The following is an 18,190-nucleotide window of genomic DNA, read 5'->3' as shown; positions in this document are numbered from 1 at the left end:
TCCTTAGAATTGGGTACCAGTGCTGGCGAGGCCAGTCCGGGGCAATTAGGATCATTTTTGTTTTTTCCTGTCTGACCTTTAGTAAGACCTTGGGGAGAAGAGGCAGAAAAGGAAAGCTGTAGACTGATAGGTTTTTCTAACTGAAGGATAGGGCATCCACTTTCCACGCTTGTTTGTGATGAGTCCTTGTGCAGAATTTGTCCAGCTGATAATTTTGGGGAGAGACAAATAGATCTATGTCTGGCCTCCCCCATTTCTGTGTTACCATGCTGAAGACATGTGGATCCAGTTTCCACTCGTGAGGGTCCATAAGATTTCTGTTTAGGTCGCCTGCCACAGTATTTTGTTTTCCTGGCAGGAACTGTGCTTGAAGATGTACTTGGTAAGTCAAGGGTGTGTCCCACAATGCCATGACTAGTCTGCAAAAGGGGTAGGAATGTGTACCCCCCTGCACATAGCCATGGTATTGTCCGTCTTTATCAGTAGTTGTCCTGGATGAAGTAAGTCCTTGAAGGCTGTCAGGGCATTCTGAATAGCTAGCATCACTTTCTGGTTGATATGCAGTTGCATTTGTTTTGGGGTCCTTATGCCCTCAATGCATCTCCCCGCCAGGTGGGCCCCCCCAAGCACAGTCTGATGCATCTGTAGTTAGAGTTTGGGTGGCAGGGAGTAGAGTGAAAGGCCATCCCTTGTTTTGGTGACATGTCTATGCCCACCAAAGAAACTCCTGTTGTAGGCAGGGAATGAGAGGAATCATTGTTTCCAGACTGTGACAATATTGACTCCATAAACGTTTTAGATATCATTGAAGTTTCCTCATATGCAGTCTTGCATATGGAATTAGTAGAATGCAGGATGTCATGAACCCCAAAGCCTGCAGAATTTGTCTTGCAGATAACTGGGTTTTTGTTGCCATTTGTTTGAAGTATATAGTCAGTTGCCTTTGTTTGTCTAAGGTAAGTCATCTGGGCAGTTGTATTCAAGCTTGCACCCAGGAATGTCATTTTTGAGAGGGTACCAGTTGTGATTTCTTTTCATTTATTGTGTACCCTAGGCATGTTAGAAGCCTTTTTACAAACGCCAGATGTTGAAGAAGAATGTCCTTGTTTTCTGCTTGAATGAGACAGTCATCCAAACATGGATAGATTTGTATGCTTCTTTGTCTGCAAAATACAATTACTGGTGCCAGGCACTTTGTAAAGACCCTGGGCGCAGTAGATAAGCCAAAGGGCAGTGCAGAGAATTGGTAATGCATAAAAAGTACAGTTTTGTACCTACATAAAAATAGGATTATAGTAGGAATGCAATGGTTTGTCCTTACAAATGGCAGTCCTTCCAGTCAGCAGGCCTCCAAAGTCAGGCGGCCAAAGTCTCTGAAAGTTCGCTTGTCTGGTCGGCAGCCCGGCTGGTCTTGCATTTGCTTAGGCAGGTAGCGCCATCCCTTGGCTTCATTCTTTTTGCCCCAGGATCAGTGTTGATGCCTCTTGATGGCTAAATTTAAATAAACTTGGATGTAAATAAGTAGATAAATAAACACATAAAATAAGCATGTATGTACATATATACAAACAAATACAAAATAACAAACCACCCACTAGCTAAAAACAAATACCTGGCTGTATATAGCCACCCTACTAATAGAAGTCTGACTAAGAATACTATGGTAATCATGACTGCGGGGTTTATCCAGTTCAAGGATGCACTACAAATACAAACTGTACTATGTTATGAAAGTCCTGCAAAAGGGTAGAATACCCTAAATAGTGCCAGAGCAAAAAAGGAGGAAAAAAGAAAGGAAAGACATCTAGGAGGAAACTGCAAAACAACAGTAGCAAATCTAATGTATAAAGAAGGAGTATAAGGTATAATATAAATGTTGGCAATTGTACACCTCCTAAAGCTGTGGTAGTGGCTATTGTAGCCTTGTGTACCTGCTAGCTGATGTGTCTCTGGAGTTTTAGTGTTGTGAGTCTGGAGTGTCAGCCTTCCATTTTCTGGAGGTGGAACCCAAAAATCTAATGCAATTTAAATTTATTTTGGTTTCCCTTGGTTTTAATTTCCTTTTTCCTGGTTTTCCTTTTTCTGTTTTTCTCCTGCTTTTTATCTTTTCATTTGCACTTTTGCCTGTCTGTCAGGTAAAGGTATGCATGTATGTCCAAGGTATGTGCAACCAGTTTCCCCTGTTCTGTGGGTTGGGAGGGAATAGGTGGAAGGTGGATAGCCTGACACTCTGGATACCACCTTAACTTATACCATTTAGGCATGTGGGATTTGATGGGGATGTGATGGAAGATCAGAGGATGATCTGCCTGGGGCCATTGTAGTTCAGAAACCTAGAAACCTTCTTGCTGAGGTGATTGCCAGCAGGAGCAGCAGTCAGGATAATAGTTGTAATGTGCTGCTTGCTGTGCTGTCCGAAGGGGAAGTGTCAGCTATGCACGTTCCTTCCTGATGGGAATGATCCCTACCGTTGGTGGTGGTGCATGTGGGAAATCAGGCCATGCAAGGAAAAAGTGGAGGTGCATCCATGCGCAAGTGGGGAAATTTCCCAATGCATAATAGAGGTTTTCATGCAAAATGCAAGTGGGTGAGTGGTGAGGGGGTTTCTTTCTTCTCCCATTTGTTTGTGATTTCCTCAGATGTAAGGATGGTGCATCCATTCGTGGGGTGGTGTGGTAGTTCTGCTTCCGGGATGTCTGCCAGAATGTTTCTGTTCGGTACAAAAATTTTCTTGTCTGTCTGCTTGTATGTCAGAGCCACATTCCATAAACATTCAACCAGGCGTTGAATGCGGGAGCTCAGGCCTGTGCTCCCCTGTTTGTTGATGTACCACATAACTGTGGTGTTGTCTGTCCTCTTCATCAACTGACCTTCTGGGAGGAATGGTGGTCTGAATGACTGTGCCAATTTTTACTGCAGGTCTTTCTTGATGATTGATTGCAGGTGCTGCTTAGTCTTCCCACAGCAAGCAGCTTTTTCTATTGTCCAGTAGTCCCCTTGGTCCCCGTCTATGGCGCCTGGTGGCATGTGGGTGGTGGTGGTTGAGTGTTGCAGAGTGGTCGGGTTGTTTGTGTTGCAAGGGTCTTGCCCACCATATGGATTTTTCATTGCCCTGTCCAACTGGATCATTCTTGTTTTGGTTTTTGGGCTTTTTTGGTTTTAGTCCTGTAAATTTTTTAGGTACCACTCTTTTTTCTCATATGCAGTCTTTCATGACATCAGAATTCCATATGCAGCAGTGAGGCATGATGGTTCTGCACAGCTTCTAGATTTGCTAGGGCTTAGCTTGCTGTTCTTGCTCTTGGTAGTTTTAGGTTCTGTGCTTTAATGTGTTAGAGTAGAGATGTGTTTGCTTTTCTACCATTAGGAGGGCCGGAGGTTGATTTGATTTGTTGTGGCAGACTTGAACTATCTTTTTTATATTGGAGGTATATCCCTTGTTGCAGCATTTTGTATATCCCCCAGTATATCCCAGGGCTTTTGGCAGTTTTGTTCCTTTTGTCAGTCAGTCCGCCAGGTAGGGGTGGGTGGATGGTAGGTGTCTGCAATGAGCAAAGTGAAAATGCCAACAATTACTGATGCACTCTGGACACTCTGGGAGCAGGGTATGGGCAATGCTGAGAATGCATAGCTGAATTGATAATGCTTCTGGATCCTGTATAATCTGAGTCGTATGGGGCAAATGCAGGTATGCCTCCTTGACATCTAGTGTTACCAGCCAAGACTCCTTACTTCAGTATGGGAACCTGCCCAAGGGGGTCAACATTTTGAATTTTTGCTGATTTTGAATTTTGGATTTGTGAAGGAATGTGTTTAAAGCGGACAGCTCGAGATTTGCCTCCATTTGTTCTCTTTTCTTAGTCCAGGAATAGTCTCCTTAGTAAATTCCCTGTTCCATTCCTCATACCTTTCATTCCTCTTTTCCACAGCCTCATTCTCAATAATTGAGATATTTGCTTTGTTTAGAGGAGGAAGGTTTGGCAGTAGGTTTTGCATCTCCAGAAATGGAACCTGTGGTATGGACTTGGATGTAACCTTGCCCAATTCTTTTTTTTGATGAAAATCCATTCCTTTGAATTTGAGGCTAAGGCAATTGCTAGCCTAAGGGTGGTGCTGCTTGTAGGCCCCTTCGTGCCAGATGTAGTGTTGTTGAGATTGTGTTGTTGTTGTTGTTGTGTAGTGGTAGTGGGTCCCGCCTCGCTGGCCCTCTTCCACTGCCACCCTGGCGTCCCTCTACCCTGAAGGCACCCCCTCGCCTGGCCTCGCCTCTCTGATGCCTAGGAGTCCGAAAGGACCAGAGGAGGAAGAGCCAATTTTTGGAGGAAACCCTAAACCTTTGACCTTGAACCGAAGAACCTGTTCACTGTTTTTACAGATTTTACTCTTTTCTTTTTTCTTCATCTTTTCAGAACCTGCTGTGCCAGAAAACCACAATAACATGGTGCATCTAATAAAAGTTTTGACTGACTTTGACTTGACGCGATAGGCCTGCTCTTTTGCATGCCTCCATGATCTGATAACAGTCATGGTCATGGCTGATCTAAAGGAAGCCTCCAGTGCATCCACACACACTTTAAGTTTTAATACTACACTAACTTGTTGTATGTTATATTTTTCCTGAATATACTTTTATCTAAAGATTCATCAGAAGACAGTTTTGGCCTAAAGGTTTATGCAAATGTAAAGGTCGAGTCTGATTCCTGAGTCTGAGAAATCTTGGCCCTGCCCCTGAAATTCATCTTCCCCAGCATGCAAGGTTTCAAAGGAGGAGGAGCAGAGAGGAGAGGCTCTTCAGCATCCCAGGCCAATCCGGGGAGGAAGGAGGGAGGGGAGCCTCTGTGGTCTGTATTTTCTGATTCATCAGAGGAATCATCTGTGGATACTGCTCTCTGGGGGTTCCTCTCCTCTTCAGGTGAGGTGGAGGAGGCATGAGGTGGATGAGATGATGGACTGGATCCTAAAGAAATGAGATCCTCCGCCAGAAAAGAGAAATAGATGAGGTGTGCTGGGCCTGGTGAGGGGGGGCTAACAGGCACAGTTTTTGAGCTTTAGCTGCTTTGGCCCTGCAGGTTGGAGTTAGAAGGAGAAACAAAGGCTACGCAGAGGGAAGAAACGCTGTTTCGGTTTCAGCGAGCTTTGCCGCTGTTTCGCAACGCTTTACGGACTGCGGAAAGTGAAACCGCGGACCGAAAATGTCCTTTCTGCTTTTCTTTATTTGTGAAGTCGTGTGAAGTCGATCGGGAGGATCCAATAATCATAATAGCGAAAAACTTTGCTCTGCAAATTCTGACCCGGCGTCTCGCCGCCCGTTCGGCCGGTTAAAGAAGCACAGGCAAGACAAGCTCACGTCGTGGTCTGGGCCTAAACAAACCTGCCTTGAAGCGGAGGTATCTTCTGCATAATTCCCTTATTGGGATATGCAGGTATGCCTCTTAAGTCTAGAGTCACTAACTGCTGCTCTTGCCCAGCATGGGCAGTAGCTGTTGTAAAGTCAGCATTTTGAATTTTGGAATGTCCAAGAACGTGTTCAAAATCGATAAGTCCAGTATTGGACACCAGGCATTGTCTTTTCTGGGTACCAGGAACAGTCTTGAATAAAAACCTTGTCCTTTTTCCTGTTCTGGTACTGGTTGAACATACCCCATATCCATGAGGGACGAAACTTGTTTCTGAGACTCTGCCCATTGATTTTGTGGCAGATCTGGCCAACTATTTGGATTTGGCAAAGTATGGAAATGAAATCTGTACCCCTGGGATACTATGTTTAATACCCACTTGTCCTGGGTAATTTGACTGCCAATTTTGAGCATGAAGTACTAATTTTCCCCACAAGGGGGCTGCCAAAAGAAAAGTGCTTGGTGATGGTAGAGGGGAAGTCATTGAAACTGCTTACTGTAGGGTTGTGCTTTGTTTCCTCCAGATTTGGAGGTAGAGGCACCCCATTGCTTTGACCTGTAAGAAACCTGTGATTGGTATCTAGAGCCGTTTGAGTGCCTGGATTTGCCTTGTGAGGCTCTGCTGGACACAGGAAAGGACTAATTTTTAGTAGGCCAGTGCCTACTGAATCTGGGTGGTTGCACTTGTAAGAAATCTTTTACAGTTTGCATAGCTTTAGCTTCGTCTTTCATTTTCTTTAAAACCTCTTCTGCCTTATTACCAGAGTATCATGCTGTAAAGATGCATCCAACAATTTAGCTTTAACATGATCTGGCAGATTTTGCTCCTTGAGCCAGGCATGCCTTCTAATCACAGACCCAGTAACTGCGGCCCTGCAAGAGGCCTCCAAGGAATTAAAACCACATTGCAAAGTATACTTTCCAACCTGTTCTGCTGCATGCAATAATTCCTGTAATTCTTTATTTTCCACACAATCAGAAATCAACATCATTTTCTGTTTCAATAAGCCCATAACATGCTGTTGATATTTAAGCATATGAAACTGGCAGTTTAAGGCCCTAATTGCCAAGGTTGCAGACGTATAAACCTTTTTTCCCTATCTATCCAGCACCCTGGAATCTCTATCAAAGGGGGTAGGATTTTTGGCTTTAGAGGCCTTTACACCTTTGGGACCCTGTGAGATAGTTTCAGGATCAGCAGCAGGATTTTTGAATAAAAATTTGTGGAAGTCAGGAACCCTGTAATATCTGTCGCTTAACTAGGAGCCGGAGGTAGGGAATCAGGAGCCATGCTTGATTCCGAAAACACATAAACAATGTCTAATACAGGAGGTAAAGCCAAAGGCCTATGCTGAGGAAGAAGGAAATCCCTAAGCCTCTTTTTTGATTCAGAGAAATCCTGACTCTCTCAATGAAAATGTTCCCTTAAAGTATGCAAGGTTTCTCCAAAAGAATAATCCTCAGGAGGAGATGCAGATGGGATGGATTCTTCTACATCTGAATCCCCTTAGGGTGGTACAGAAAATTCCTGATCAGAAGAGGAATAAGAGGAAATAGAAACTTGATCTGAAGATTCATAATCAGTGTCTTGCCTAGGCCTCTTAGCAGGGGGTGGGCCTGATCAAGGTAATTAAGTCCTCAGCCATTTTGATCATTGTTTTTTAGGCATAGGGGCCTGAGCACGTGGCTCATGCGTCGTTTTTTAGACTTAGAAGTTGTTTTTGAAGTTGGCGTCGGTTTTATATAGAAATGTTGAGGCCTGAAAACACCCTCAGAAGCCGGTGCCTGCTCAGCGGCTCCGGACCCATCCGAAGAGACATCCGCGGGTTCAATACTCTGAGAATCTCGTGGCAAACCGGACTCTGCATGGGTCTCGGTAGAGGCCTGCGGCTCAAAAGTAGACGGTATCAGGGGCTACAAAAGCACCTCACTGAGTACCGGCGAACCGGTGACTGGCTTAGAAGCTTTGTCGTCGGTTTTGGACCTCAAAAGTCTCTCTCGGTCTTTTTCTTTGCGTTTTTTGTGAACTTCGGTAGTCGTATTGCTATCCGACAACATTTCAGGGTAATTAAATCTGGATCCAAAATATTTTGAAGCAAAAATATACTGATGCTTAATAGTGTGTTGGTTAAATCTAGCACAAAACCGACAGCAAGGCACGTTATGATCTGGGCCTAGGCAAGGAATACAGTACAAATGAAAATCCTTATGAGATATTTCCTTCCCACAAGTAATGCAATTATTAACTTTTACTGACATCGGTAAGGAGCAAGAAAACGTTTCCCCAATGGGGTACTTAGCTTTAATTGAAGACTTCGGTTCTGAAACTTGAATGTGAAAATTTCAGGAGTCGGCCGACCGGCACTTGCGAACTGCTTCGTGCACCATGCGGCAAGAAAGACTGAATAAAATGGCGTCAGCTGCATGTTTTATACCCCTGACGACCTGACGTCATGGAAGAGGAGACAGCAACAGATGCAGGACCCAAAACTTTGATATTCAGGCCAACTGAGGGCAACCTGCCAGCAGATTACCCAAATGTAATGACTGCAACAGTGAAACACAAAGAACATCAAGAAATCTGGACAAAGCTGAAATTAATGAACAGACAATGACCCAAAAATATGTGATGGATGTTGAACATTGCTTTTGCAAAGTTATAAAGTTGCTGGAATAACAGTTCTTTTGTTAGCATGCAATTTCTAACACTGAAATGCATGGCATTAATTAGGCCCTGCAATATAGAGTGATTTTCCATAAAACACAAATCTTGTGTGGTAAAGACCAAAAGTATAAATCAAATTCTGGACCTTGTGTGAAAATCCGGACAGTTGGGAGGTGTGCTGGAAAACCAAAAAGTGTCTTTTTAAAAAAAAAAAAATGGAAGAATGGAACCCTGCATGTGCACAGAACAGAAAGTGACAATAATCACTACGATCTGATGGACTGAGCCAGTCAGCTGTAACTCTGCTGATTCAATTATCCACATGTCTGAAGAACTAGTTATTGTCCTTGTTAAAAATGCACCCCCCCTTACTCCTGTATAGTAAGTAAAATGACATTGCCAGTTCCATAAATAAAACGGTTAGACTATCTGTTCCGTAAGATCGGTAACTGTTATGCTTTTGCTGCTGCCCTTCCATCATACACATTACTTCTTTCATATAAGAGGTTATTGTCAGGCAGTAAAATGATTAGATTATTTCATTCAACAAATGAGGTGTTCTGAAGTCTTTCTTATGCAAGACATCAGCAAAATGCCATTGATTGAAAGTGCAAGTTACAATAGTATTCAAAACTTGCAGCACGGGCATTCACAACAGTGAAGCATGCAACAAAAAGAAGACCGAAGATGTATAATTTCCTTTTCCCCATGCCAGGTATCTGTACATTGATGTCCCTTGCTGGAGATGTATGCCTTAATGTGGACTGACATTTAGGAAAGCACAGCACGTATAAGAAGCACCAATTACAAATAGCCGTTTCCATTTTTAAAGAAAATAGCGTTTGCTATGTAAAAGGAATACGGGTAAAGCTGTACTGTTCTCAAATACATGTATTTACAGCAAGGTGCAAAGGCATATATCTTGAGAGGTAGATCTGACTACATTCCATGATAACATGTAAAGGAAAAGGAATGGTTCATTGTAATTAGTGCTTGCAGTAAGCATTGTGTTTTTCTACCACTCTGGCTTGAATGTAATCATCGTCACTCCTAGCACTAGATGATAGCGATTGCAGACTTACGCAGTACTGGAACGCAAATGCTGGTAGCGAATTCCTCAGGGAGCAAAAACAGCACTGCACTAGAGATTTACACACATTTTAAAAAAAAGTTGATGCTGTGGGTAGGAACCCAGTTACATCATGTATAATGTCACAAGGGGGAGGTGATTAGCTAAGTGGGTGTCAATGTTTTCAGCTTCGGTCTGAGGCAAGAAACTGATTTTTGAAACGAAATCGTGCCCCTTTAACTAACTACATTTGGGAGGTGTCAGAGATTTGGGATGCATGGCTAGGTTTAAAAAGGCCCTTGTGGTAGTTAGCCTAGTAAACACCTATGAACCTATTAGCCCTTGGAAGATGGTCCTAGAAAGCTTGACCTGGACCTAGAAAAAGAATCAAGCTTATAGTGCTTTATAAAAGTGTGTACAGAGGACTAAGTGGCAGCTTGTAAAATACTTGTATAAACCATCCCTTTCCAAAAAGCCATACTTTATGCCAAGGCCCTAGTAGAGTGAGCCTTGACCCTGCCTGGAATAGTTTTGTTATGGTGAGTATTGGGGGATTCCTTCCAAGTCTTTAAAAGTACTCTGAATATTAGTGGAAAGTGTAGAAGAGAGTACAGGAGCATTCTTGTCCAAAAAGAAAACAAAAGGTATTGGTCTTCCAGGCCTTCTTGCATGGAGTCCTGGAACAGAATCTTGCCAGCTAATTATTTACAGAGGAGGCAAAAATGTCTACTTAAGGAACTCCCCACAGACAGATCAACTCTTGGAAGACCCCCTGATCTAGTTTACATTTATAAGAGTAAGCCCTGGTCCTGCTTAGCTTGACTGCGCACAGTTTTGCTCTGATGGAATGCAGGATGCTTGTAGCATGAGACTATGAAGCCATACCCCAAACTAATATGGTTAGTCTGCGAAGGGGGGTATGACCTGGTTCCCTCGTGCTTGTTGATATACCCACATAACTGTGGCATTGCAGGGGTCTCACGGATCAAAGATGTTCAGAGAATTGAGTACCTTAATCAAGGGAAGCATCTCCTTAGTGCTCCACACCCCTGCACTTTTATCCCTACTGAAACTGCTCCCCAAGCAAAGTCTCAAGTGTCTGGAGAGACTAAACTGCTTTGGAACAGGGAGGGAGAATGGCAGATCTGGATTAAATGATGCCGGTCATCTCCACGAAAAGATTTCTCTTCTGGCAAACCCCAGAGCACTAGGATTCAAAAAACAAAGGGTGTTGATGCTGGGATCAAACAGATTTCAGATACAACACTCTCTCATATGGAGTACTGCCAGAGTAATTTTAAGAATCATAGATGCTACTGAACCAAAATCCTGAGGTATTCCCTCCCAGTGACTGAAGTCTGAGTGGAAAACCTTGGAAACAGATCTAATCAAAGATGTACTTTTCTTGTGGAAGAAAAACTCTTTGAACTGAGGTGTGTAAAGGAGTCAAGAAAGCCTTTTGAATGTTTCTGGGAATCCCAGCTTGTATAACGGATCAAAGACAGATTCCTGATGCTTTGAAAAAGACTTTGTAAAGTTAAGAAAAATCGTCTAAATATGGAAAAAAGTGAATATCCTGTAGCCTGCAATGAACTCTAATTGGAGCTAGACATGTTAAAAACACTCTTGGTGCAGTGGAGAGACTAAAAGGTAAGGCAAAGAACTGCATGTGATATAGATGCACAACACCTTAAGAAACATCTGAAGTCTGGATGAATAAGAATGTGATTATAAACATCTTTTAAGCCTAGCATTGCCAGGAATCTTGAAAGAGGAGAAAGCGGTAATAGGTTTTTGAAGTGACGACATTTTAAATTTGGGCACCACCACAAACAGGTTTAGGAAAGAAAGATCCGGAACTGGTCTCCAACAATTTTCTTGGAAATGATTCCGGTGCTCCATGGGACAGCGTGTGAAAAATAACCGGTGGAAACACGAGTGTGAATCCCATGGAAAGGAGGAATTTCTTCCAGCTGTCATCTGTGACCTTGATAAATTAATGTCAGAACCTATTTGCCTGAAACTATCGGTTTGGTAAGAGAACTTGAGACTGGAAGGAAAAAATAATGGCTAGAGTGGAAGGAGTTCACAAACAGTCATTCTGACTTGTTGGGACTGTACTTGGTTTTGAAAGGTTTGAGGTTCCTTTTCGGACCCTCCTTGCCATTTTTCTTAAAAAAGAAGTTATGCTTTTACAGTAACATTCCAGCTGTATTGTCCATCTTCATTACCATTAACCTGTGGGTTTCGGTTCCAATCCTCAGACCTAACCAGTCGCATTTTCTAGCTTGAGCTTTCTGACTTGCGCTCCTCCCCTATATCCACAATGCCCCACTCTGCCAGACGTACCTCAGATCAAGTTTGCCAGAAATGGCATCATGCATAAACATAAATATACCAAAGAGAAAACAGAACTCCACTAAATAACATTATCAAGAGCTCAACATAAGGAAAGTACAGTTTTGTACCTACCATAAATGTAGATGTCCGATAGGCATGCATCTGCAGTCCTTACAAATGGGTTGTGTTGTCGCCAGGCAGCCGCAGCCCGCTCGGTCGGATTTCCAAGTCTCGTCTCTGAACTCGGGTGGCACTTCACACCCCACGCCAGCCATGTGCTTGTCCAGCTGAGCCCACCTTTGTTGAGTCTGCTTCAAGGCCGGATTATTGGTGATTTTGTCTCTAGCTGTTTGAGTGCTGAGTCCAGTAATTCTTAGGTAGCCTGAGTCCGAACTTACCGCTCTGCTTTGCGTGTGGAACAACTATTATTAGGGTTTTGCCTTGTTGCTGTGCTGATGCCATTAATTACTTAGAACCTTGGGCTTGCAGGATGCCTTGAAGTTGAATTTCTTGCAGGTTGTTTTGTTGCACCATAAAATGCCAGGTATTTTGATTTGTCCAGTGTTTTCTGGTGTGTGGTGGTCCTTCTTTATTATATGCCCGGCTTCATTTATTTTGAAGGTTCCTATTTCTGCACCCTAGCTTGCCAAATTTGTTGATCCCTTGCTCCTTGTTTGCTTGTAGTCTTTTTTTCTTTGCTTTGATAAGCTCTTTTCCCAGCCTTTTGACCCTCTGCATCCCATGAAGTATCGGTAGATAAAATTGGTATTTCCCTCTCTTTGAGAGCTTTAAGACTGAACAAAGGGCCTTTAGCAGTTCGCCCATGTGTTTTGGATGTCCGAAGAAAAAAGGTAGCAATGGAGGCGTGATTTGCAATTTGGGTTCGTAATATCTATGTGATGATGCAATTCCTAGGAGTGCACACCATAGATATGCCTCTCCTGGCATGAGAAGAAGTAATGCCTGATCCTGTCTTTAGAATTTGAAGCAGGTGCCAATTTGGTGCCTCGTTGAGAGCAGGTAGAATAGGCCAATCCCATTTACTTTCTATCTAGGTCCCCATTGTAGTTGAGAGCAAAGCGTTTTAGGTCATAATTTTGAATTCTTTCCAATGAGGTGCATGTTTAAAGGACATTTTTGCTATTTGTTTTAGAGGTTCTGCCTTCTGAGTGGGAGGAAGGTTTGGCATTCCTCTCTTTCATTTCTCATCCTGGGTGTAATTCCTTTCTTGTGGTCTATTGTCTGCAAAACCACTTGTTATATGTTTGGAAGGTTCTCCTGTACCCTTTTTTTGATTGAGTATGAACTTTTTGGTGCTTCTTTGCTTGGTTGAGTTCGTGCCAGAGCTGTAGTTTAGTCTGTTGTCCTGAGTAGTCCTGGCGGCCTGTGATGCTGTGCTCTAGTACTGGTTGTGTGGTTGTTGCTTGTAAGGTCACTGGCTTGTTCCACTGTAGGCGTGGCTCTGTAGCGCCACTGTGATTGGCCTCCTAGCCTCTGGAGCTCCCTTGCGCCTGTGGGCCACTCTGGCCCTGCCTGCTGCCCCTGACGGCCTGGGAGGTTAAGCGCCCTGGCCTCTCTGGATTGAGCTCTGTTCTGCTCTCTCTTCTTCCCTTGCCTGACTTAATTCTGGAGGGCCACAGAAAAACTTTTGAAGTTGACCTGTTGTTAATCTTGACCAAACATTTTGATCTGCCTTAAGCAATCTCTTAGTGCATGTTGACATTGAGAGCTGGGCAAGCATGTCTTTTTGACCTAAATCTAGTGAAGAGATTTGTGGTGAGCATTTGCTCCTTAAATTGAAGCCCTGCTGGATGACTACTGTTTATTTGGCTGTTGATGCCTTTGTCTGCAGTGAATCATAGCCCTGATTTTTACTGTATGATTACTAACATACTGATTGTTCTGTCATTTTCTGTGAAGGTAATTTGTCAACTGGCCTCACTGAAGGGAATTTGCAGGACAAATATTATTAATTTACCCCATGATACTGATCATGGACAGAACCCTAGAGGGGCCCCTAGCAGAAAGAGTTGATAGGTGCTAGGGTTTTTTACCCCATCTCTTCTGGCTGCTACCAAGGAGGGAGGGGTTTAAACTTTTGTAGTTCTGGGGACCCTGTAACCTCCTGGTCTGGGAAGAGGGATCGGGGGAAAGAGAGGTGTTTATATGGGCTTGTGTGTGTCTGGGACATTAGTACCAAGCAAAGGAAGCAGCACTGAAGCTAAAACGATGCACTACAGTGGATGCTGATATCCAATAGCCTTTGAACAGAAGGATAAAAAAAGAAAGCTGCTTTTTTCTAATTGTTGAAAAGGAAATAAGCCCTTTCTAGAGTTGGAAAAATTCCCTCCTGGAACTGAAATGGTTCAAATGCCCTCAGGTTAGGTCAGGTTCTCTAAGGAATGGAGAAATCACCCTCAGGAGGGAATGGACTCCTTCTCATCAGCTGAGTTGCTAAAGGGAGAAAGAGACTCAGAGGGGGAATGGAATAGCTTCTGGAGGAGGAGGCATCTTCCTCTTCTCTGGGTGGAGGTGGGATCCCCTATCTGGTTGGGGAGATTCTCCTGCCCGGGAAGAATTGGGATGAATCAGAGGCTAGGCCTGTGAGAGGCTAGAGACAGGCTAGCCAGGAGGTAGAGCTTAGCAACCAGCCCTGGGGGTCTTAGCAGCATGACTGCTTGGCACCTGGCTTCAGCCTTTAAAAGGCTATGATCGCACATGGGGGCAGGGTTGAAATATAAATCACGCAGGCCCAGCAGAGATTGCAGGATATAGTAGGGGTGGATGGATCCCCACCCCGGCAGTAGGATGCGGTTGCCAGGGAGGTGGGCAGGTTGGAAAGGTTGATGAGGGAGGTTTCAGCCGAATGAGGAGCGGTCACAGCTCGGTTTCAGCCGCGTTTCGAGAAACCGAGACCGGTTTTAGGCCGGTTCCTTTGCCCTGCTTTTTAGATATTTTATCCTTTCGGATATCCTTACGTGAGTGGCGTAGCAACTGCATAATGTAAGGAATATCGAACCTCAGCAAGCTCAAAACTCCCCACCCTCCGGCCGGTTAAACGGCAGCAGTTAAAAAACAACAGCCCTGCTAGACAAGCTGCTACGCCAGACAAGTGAAGCAAAACAAGGTAAAGCATATGAGTATTTTTTTTTTATGAGGTATGACCCACAGTTACTTTTTCTATTCACTTTTTTCTGACATCGCTGATAAAAGAAAGAAAGAAACTTTTACTTAGCCTTTAGAAGTAGTAGTAGTAGTAGAGTAGTAGTAGTAAGTAATTCTGCCCTGACCGAATCGCGCAAAGCTAACAGTGCTTCTGGCTCGGCCCACGCCACAAGAAAGAAAGACTGGGGAAAATGGCGCCGGCTGATGCCTATACACCAGAAGAAGACTGCAGCTGTGACGCCGGTGGCGAAGTTCTCAGCCGGCCAGGCCAGACCACTTTGGAATCCGCCCACACCAAAGGGCTGCCTGACGACAGGACAACCCATTTGTAAGGACTGCAGATGCATCCTTGAAGGACATCGGAGATTCTTTGTACATTCAACCAAGCTTCCCAAAGGCTTGGACAGGGGGATGGGGGAACAGGAAATTTAATGGAAATGAAGATGGTCAGCATACATGGAACGTTATGGTAAGAACATAACTTTATCTGATATCGTCCTCTTCATTTCATTAACCTGTGGGACAGAGTACCCAGCTATTAAGATCCCAGGTGGCCCTCATGGAAGGATATTCCAGAGAACAACAGAGCCAAAGGCACTTCTACTTCTGGGTACGATGTACAATTTGTAATGCGCAACAAATGTGTGAGGATTAGACCAAGTAGCTGCTACACAAATGTCCTCAATGGAAACTCTAGACCAAAAGGCCTGAGAAGCTGCCATGGATCTTATGGAGTGGGCCTTAATTTGTCTGGGTAAGGGAATGTTTTGTGAGGAGTAAATAAAAGTAATACACTCCCTTCAACCATCTAGGTAGTGAGACTTTGGTAATAGCTTTACCTCTTTTTGTCACAGGGAAAGATAGAAACAACTGATCAGACTTCCTAAAGGACTTGGTCCTATGCAAAAAAAAAATGAATCTGTATGAATATCAAGCAAATGGAGAGTATATTCACCTTTGTTTTAATAGTTGGGAAAAAAGACTGGAAGATCGATAGACTGATTAATATTTCTTTCCTTAGCTATCTTGGGGGGGAATATCAAATATGGAAATTTTGAAGAAAGACTGAAGTTCAGACATTCTTTTCGCAGAAGTAATAGGTACCAAAAAGCATTTTACAGGAAAGAAATTTCAAATCAACAGAAGATGCAAGTTCAAAGGGCAGGTGAACCACAGCTTGTAAAATCATTGCTAGATCCCACAGAGGAGGAGGATCTTTCACTGGAGGCTGTAGTAGAAAAGTACCCCAGAGGAAGGTTTTACAGAGTTTAGAAGAGACAAGGGCTAAAGAATCAAACCCAAAGTGAAAACTGGATAGGTCTGCTAGCTGGACTCTGATAGAAGAACGACTAGTTCCTTCACAGAAAAGAGAAGCCACAACGTCAAGTATGATTACAACTGGTGCTGTAAAGGGATCTATCTGTTTCTCCTCTGCGCAAATAACAAATCTTTTCCACTTACTCCTATAAACCTTGTGTGTCGAAGACCATGTGAAGAGACCAAAATTTCTCGAACAAGGGAAGAAAGCCTGGGAAATATTGCCATCATGGGAAATGCAGACAGCATGTGGTTAGCTTCAGGCCCTGAATGTCTGGATGGGGATGCTCTGACGGGTTAGAAAGCAGATTTGGGGCTGGACCCAACCTCATCGGAAGGCAAACCAGATGAGACTAAAGGAAGGTGAACCAGGATTGCGGAGGCCAAAAGGGGGCAATGAGGACAACTTTGCTCTGCAACCTGCTAGCTTTCTGCAAGAATTAAAACTGAGTAGAGGAGGGAAGGCATAAAGACAGGAGGGGCCAAGTATGGGCTACAGCATCCCTGGATGGCTGTCCCTGCAGAAGGATGAAGGCAAAGTACCTGCTGTATTTGTTGTTGAAAGGGGAAGCAAACAAATCGCAGCAGGGACGACTATTTTTGGAAGATCATGTCTGCTGTTGACTGGTTCAAAGACCACTCGTGAAGCATCATTCTGCTAACATGCTGGATTCCCCCAGAATGTGTGCTGCTACTAAAAAGTGGTTGGTGGAGATCACCCACTGCCAAACCCTCATCACCTCTAGACATAGGGGATATGACCTGGTTCTTCCATGTTTGTTGATGTACCAAACTACTGACACTTTGGACTGTAATAATCCCCCACAGGAAGAAAGCTGTCAAGTTCCTGAAATGTTACAAGAACGGCTCTAATCTCCAGTACACAGACATGCAACTTGATCTACTGGGATGTCCAAGTGCCTTGGACTGTTTGACCCAGATAATGCCCCACCCCCAACTGGGAGGTGCCCATGGTCACCATGCCATTTGTGGATGGAGGAACAAAAGGGCGCCGTAGCAAAATTTCTACATAGTGAAGCCTTGCAAATTTGCAATAGCTTGATGGGAAAACTTAGGGGATTCCTGAGTAGTAACCACTGAACTGAAGTTTAAGAAACTCACAAACACCAAACAATGACAGCGAAATTCACTGCAGCCAGGAACCTGTTGATGAAACGAAGTGCAGCAAACCTCAGTACATTGGGGGGGGGGGGGGGGCATTAAGGGTAAAGGGGAGGAGCTCAAGTCAGAAAGCTCAAGCCAGAAAATCCACCCGGTCAGTCCCAAGGATCGGAACTGAAACCCACAGGTTAATGGAAATGAAGATGCATAACAACAGATTGCATGTCTGCATGCATTTTGTTGAGACCATTTATTCTGTTTTTAGCCAAAACGGGATGAGGAGATAAAAATTGTTGGAAATTTTGGAAAAGGGCTGAAAAATCTCAGAGATTCCCTGGATAAGGCTTGCACCTTTCATTACACTTTTTGATCACCTCAGCAGCAGAGTGGTCAAACACAATCTCTAGCCACAGGAAAATTTAAAATGTCATCATCTTGGAGGTTCTGAGAATGCAGCCTTGAAAACCTCTTCTAAATAGTGCCAATGGCCATAACCCTGGAAGAAATATCAGACAGACAGGTAGCCACACGTAAACAATGAGTACTGACCTGGGTAATAGAAGAAACCAAGCTATTTAAAGTGAGTTTTTCCTCAAGAAAAATCTGCAGATAAGACATTCCTCATACTTTCAGAATTTACAGAAATAATTAACAAATAAGCCTGACAATTCAAAATTCTAAAAATAAAAACTGTAAAAGTATACATTTTTTACATACCTATCAATAATTTTGCCATCCTTATCAAAAAGAGTAGGACTGGAATTAACCAAGTGCTTAACAGGTTTGGGAATAATATATAAAAACTTAAAAGACAGAGGAAACTTATACATCCCATCAGCCTTTACAGCGGTAGCTGGCTATCAGGAAAAATGCAGGCAGCAACATACATATTCTCAAAGCATACAGAACAGGAGGAATGACTGTACGTTCTGGAAAATCCTTCTGTAACAACTTCTTTTCTGAAGGACTGATAAACCTCCGTGTTCCCCCACTGAAAACATTGGCACATTCTAGTAATAGTTTCAGAGAAAGAGGATCACCCCTCCCCAACAGGGTGAATCAGAAACCAAGCTCTTCTCAGAGTCTGAATAAGAAATTTAAGGGGGAAAACACCTG

The 18,190-nt window shown here is 43.6% G+C and overlaps 1 protein-coding gene across 2 annotated transcripts in view; it reads right to left on the bottom strand.

Annotated features, from left to right (window-relative positions):
* The window catches only part of PIAS3 (protein inhibitor of activated STAT 3), a 1,163,468-nt gene that overhangs the window by 875,099 nt on the left and 270,179 nt on the right, over positions 1-18,190 (bottom strand). The gene's annotated exons all lie outside the window — the stretch shown is intronic.

The sequence above is a fragment of the Protopterus annectens genome, chromosome 8.part0 (assembly GCF_019279795.1).
Source record: "Protopterus annectens isolate FY-2018-M chromosome 8.part0, PAN1.0, whole genome shotgun sequence".
NCBI classification, from domain to species: Eukaryota; Metazoa; Chordata; order Ceratodontiformes; family Protopteridae; genus Protopterus; species Protopterus annectens.
This window is presented reverse-complemented; position numbering and strand designations above follow the sequence as displayed.